This window comes from Sinocyclocheilus anshuiensis, unplaced genomic scaffold (genome assembly GCF_001515605.1).
Source record: "Sinocyclocheilus anshuiensis isolate Anshui unplaced genomic scaffold, SAMN03320099.WGS_v1.1 scaffold893, whole genome shotgun sequence".
Lineage (NCBI taxonomy): Eukaryota > Metazoa > Chordata > Actinopteri > Cypriniformes > Cyprinidae > Sinocyclocheilus > Sinocyclocheilus anshuiensis.
Genome location: NW_015555766.1, coordinates 105686 through 111249, shown reverse-complemented (window position 1 = coordinate 111249; position 5564 = coordinate 105686). Strand labels below are relative to the sequence as shown.

The 5564-nt window shown below is 34.7% G+C and overlaps 1 protein-coding gene across 1 annotated transcript in view; it reads left to right on the top strand.

The window, feature by feature from the left end:
• shank1 (SH3 and multiple ankyrin repeat domains 1) overlaps positions 1-5564 on the top strand; it is a 69748-nt gene that overhangs the window by 35959 nt on the left and 28225 nt on the right.

The window sequence follows — 5564 nt, the reverse complement described above, 5'->3', positions numbered from 1 at the left end:
CCCATACAGAGAGAGTGATATATATATATATATATATATATATATACACACACGTATATTACACATATAATTGCTAAACACATGGTATTAACTTTTGTGGCAAACTTTTGCAGACCGGAAAATGAGTTTTCAGGCCACCCATTTAGCCAGTGTACAGGCTATGACCAGTTGTGTCTTTTTTTTTTATACAAAATATTTTACCAGCCATGTTGCAAACTGAGCAGTTTTTACATAAGTTAATACTTATGTTAATCCTAATAAAAGTTAATCCTTTACTGTGTGCCGTTTGTGCCAATAGATGATAGTATCATGTATTGACGATAGTCAGAGATATCTCCTGTGGCTGATGTCTTTGACGATAGACGATTATTATTATTATTATTATTATTATCAGGCTAGTATTTTTATATCTAATTAATATTAGGGCTTATTTGTTCCATCATATTTCTTTATACACGTTTTTACAGTGTTGCGCATTATAACCAATCACACACGATTCTGTTAAGCTTATGAACGCAATAGCCAATCAGAGGCGTTCAGATGAGTCATCGCTGAAACACCAGAGTTTTGTTGTTAAGTGTGCTCGCTGGCTGACTGAATTCTGCTCTCTCGTGAATTCTCTCATTATAAACAAAAAAGTGCAGATGTACATACAATGTAAGTATAAGAGATTTATTCATCAAACAGTGTAGATAGCTTCACTGATTATAACGGGAGTGTTTTTTTAAGTTGCATAAACTCGCGCTAGACTGAAGTCAGTTATAATGTTCTTTGATCATGTAAATGCTCTTTGCTCGTTTTCTGTAGCTGCTGTTTGAATAACTGAGGAAATGTAAACATTAGTAACTAGTAATTAGTAACTTGCAATGTTTTTATTAAATTGTTATCATGTTAAATACAAATTCAGTCATATTAAAAATATTTTAAGACATGACATCTATATGCTAATTGACTAAAAAGATATAATGTGTAGTCAATAGATTACACTAACATTAGGCTGCTTTTCGCCTTACCCTGGAGTTGGTTCGCTCTCCGGTTATAAAACTAAGAAAGTGAATAATTAAATAAATAGCATAATAATATCGTGTATCGTGATATATTTTTTCACTAACGATATGGTATGTAGAAATAGTTTGATACTCGCGCATCTGAAAAATAGCGGAGGACACGGAGTGAGCTGCTGCGTGGAAAGTGCATAAAACAAATAGTTCTAAACATGAGACATGCTTTATATTAATTAAGGGCTTTAAAAATAACTCGTATAAGATATAGTTAACACATATAGATTAAAGCGGCTTGCCCCGTCAGATGCTCTGACATATAACTTACGGGCTGCTGACAGATGCTGTTTAATGCGTTTGAGATGTGCTGTTTTCCTCAGTGCATAACTTACATTTCACAGGTATATTCTCCATCTGTAAATGTTAGAAAGTCATGGAAATATTTCCATTTTCCTGTCAGGAGTGGATGAGCCTCCTGCATGCGATTCTCTGCTAAACTACTAGACTTTAGTGAACGAGTGCGGCCGCCAAACAGAATGAGCGCAATGAAATAAGATTGCAATAATTTTGAGTAAAATATACATTTTGCTAAAATATTTATTGTTGGACAATTAATGTGCCATATGTAGAATTTTAAACCTACAGGTAATTGTATTCTATTTTATATTGTATTGTATTTTTTTCTTTAGTTTAGTGAATTTAACTTCTGCCTTAAGATGCATTATATTCGTAAGAAGCATTATATTATATTTATTTGTAATGTTGCAATGTTAACGTAATGTGATTTTAACCCTTTTTATGCATATTGGCTATTACTGTATATAGCATAGCCTATGGTTGCATTCACTATATTTCTTTTAATAGCTTTTAATATGAACATTGTTTCATTGTACAACATTGGGCAGGATTTAGAATAACATTTTTTTAAATGAATACAGATTTTTTTTCACCCAAATAGCAAAATGTAGAAAATACAGAGATATATATCATATGTCACAATTTAACTAAAAAATACAGAGATATGATTTTTTGGCCATATCGCCCAGCCCTATCTCACATTCTGACGATAGGACGATATGACTATGGAGCATATCGCCCAACACTAAGGCTCACTAAACTCAAAATAATTGAACAATTTATTTGACTTAGTTTATTTCTCCTATAGCAAATAAATGTATGCAGGAATTTTTTGCATTGTGAATGCAGAACTTGCAATATTAATATTTTTATTATTAGTAGTGCCATACCTGAAATCCTACAGCACAGATCAGGCTCTTAATTTTCATGGTTTTAAACCCAGGGCAGCCAAGGGCTTGCTAGGAGAGTGTTATAGTTTAATACACTCACACGTTCAGTGCACTTACTAATATATGTCCCTGTGCGGACTCGGTTGTGAGTCTGTGTGTGCTTGCTTGGTTGATTTCCCACTTGCACAACTGCAACTTGCACTTGCACAACAATTAACAACACGAACACAACACTGGCCTGAATCTCTCTTACACTGACCTTAGAGTCAAACCCTGCCTTAATGTCACTAACACATTAAGATTCCCCAAAACACTTCATCCTGGATGAAATGAGACACATGGCTTTGAGCTGTGCATGCACACCTGCAGCGTTTGGGTTTGGAGCTTAATAGCATGAAGGCAGCGGTTATCAGAGCTGCTGCACATGATTCATGAAATTACTGGCCATATGACTCATGGACCGTCAGAGACTCTGTTGGACAAACAACCACACTGACTCACTAACACAGTAACTGACTCATCTAACTCACTGAAACCTATATCATCTAAGTATCAGCATAACTGACTACTAACTTGAGACATTCACAAATATATCAGAGCAGTGACTGAATGACAGTGAGTGATATAATGACTGAAGGAACTGTGAATCATTTCAAATGAATCATTCTGGAGTCCTGTATACGCTCATTAAGAAGCATAAACATATGAGTTGTGTCCTAAATGACATACTATACACCAGGGGTGGGCAAACTTGGCCCTTCCAGGCCACTTTCCTTCAGAGTTTAGCTCCAACCATAATCAAACACACCTGAACCAGCTAATCATTGTCTTCAAGACTACTAGAAGGCTACAGGCAGGTGAGTTTTATCAGGGTTGGATCAAATCTCTGCAGGAAAGTGGCCTGGAAGGGCCAAGTTTTCCCATCACTGTTATACACAGTGCATATACTATGTACTCAACTGCAGGTTTATGAGTTTTTATAAATGTGACCCTGGACCACAAAACCAGTCATAAGGGTCAATTTTTTCGAAATTGAGATTTATGCATCATCTGAAAGCTGAATAAATAAGCTTTCCATTGATGTATGGTTTGTTAGGATAGGACAATATTTGGCCGAGATATAACTATTTGAAAATCTGGAATCTGAGGGTGCAAAAAAATCTAAATATTGAGAAAATCACCTTTAAAGTTGTCCAGATGAAGTTCTTAGCAATGCATATTACTAATCAAAAATTAAGTTTTAATATATTTACATTAGGAAAATTACTAATTTTTTACCAACAAAAAAAATGTTTTTAAGTCAGTTATTTCTATCTTTTTCTGTAGTGTGTCAGTGTGTGCAAACCTCTGAAAGATGCATTGAGATTGCATTGCTCCACCTTTTACTATTCCGAGCAAACAGTCCTTTGTCTAAATATAGACGTGATCTCAGACATAACAATCAGGCTTTTGCCATTTTTTTATATTCTTGCTGTGGCCAGTTATGTACTTGGCCCAGTTTACACTGGTTTGATTTTGAAAACATAATGCTTGGGTGTTTTTCTTTTTTTTTTTTGAGATCCCTTTGAGGTGAACATTGGAATGCTGAATGACTAATTCTGTTCAATATGGATGCCAAGTGTATGTACTGTATTACTCACTGTGCATGTCTACAGATTGGTCTGGCTAGTTCCTATATCCAGTTCTGGCCGTTGCTCAGGCAACCGCCAACATTTCACTTACAGTGCCCATTGCACATACAACATCACATGAAAGATCTGCAGTCTCTTTCCTAACTACAGGACAACATGATTGTGTTACTGCAGTGGATGGACTTGTCCTGCCTGTCTTCTGCTGTGTGACGTTTGAGCTATATTCAAGTCTGGCATGATGTTGTGGAGGTTTGTGCAATGGATGAATTTCAGACAGCCTTCAAATCAAGCCTCTGTAACTGATTTCCCACCAAATTGTGCTTGTAACACTGTTTATAGCAGGAGAATCGTCATGTGAGGTTTGACCTTCCGTTATGTTTTGCATCGACTCGGTCCATACCCAGACCCCTGGTCTCTCTCTTCTGGTCTTTGGGCAGTGAAAGGATACAGTTGGTTAAGTCTCCTCAACACAGACAAGTGCAGTGCACCTGTTGACGCAAGATCGTGGATGCCAGAGTATTGTAAACAAAGCTGTGGTGTCAGTCAGATGGGCTCTGCTGTGAATGGAAACCACTAGTGGGACATTTTTTTTTGTATTACAGGAACAGGAAGTGTACGGCAACCAACAAATGGCTTACTTATATGATATGTGTATTAAACTTACACTATCATTCAGTTTGGGTCAGTTAGATTTTTTACATTTTTTGAAAGAAGCCTTTTATGCTCAACATGGCTGCATTTATTGGATGAAAAATACAGTAAAACTGTAATATTGTGAAATATGATTATAATTTAATATTTAATATTCAACTTAAATAGCTGTGTTATATTTTATTAGATTATAAAATATAATTTGATATATTTATGATGGCAAAGCTGAATTTTCAGCATCATTACTCCAGTCTTCAGTGTCACATGATCCTTCAGAAATCATTCTAATATGTTGATTTGGTGCTCGAGAAACATTTCTTATTTTTATCAATGTTGAAAACAGTTGTGCCATGTTATAAATAGTTATGTTAATGTTTTTTGTGGAAACCGTGATACATTTTTTATTTGTTCAAAATGCTTTAATTAATAGAAAATTCAAAAGAACACCATTTATTTGAAATGGAAATCTTTTGTAAAACCTTCATGTATTCCTGCTGAATAAAAGTGTTAATTTCTTTAAAACATCTTACAGACCCCAAGCTTTTGAATAGTAGTGTAGATTATATTATTGAGAGAGGACATAAATGTAAATGTTAATTTATATTTATATTTATAACACATATCTCTGCATTTTAATATTTTGGAAAATTACAGCAAAAATCAATCGTTTTAATTTGAAAACAAAGTTGTATGTTTTCATCTTGCGCATTGCTATTTGGAAATATTGTAAAATAAATTGTTCTGAGCTTGGTTGAATTTTTTAGGTAGGTAATTTCAGCATGTAGTTGAATTAACCATAAAAAACAGCTTTTAGAAGCAATGTTACAGACACACACACACACACACAAAAAAGTATATAATTTTTCATTAATATTTGACATCTGTGCCTCCCCACTGTTAAAAAGCACATTAAACTGACATAGAAGAATTTTATCATTGAAAACATGGCACACTTCATCTTTAAAGAGTCAGTACAGACTGTCCTGTAATGTATGCATTCATACACTGTACTCTGCTTTTCTCTGGCCTCTGAC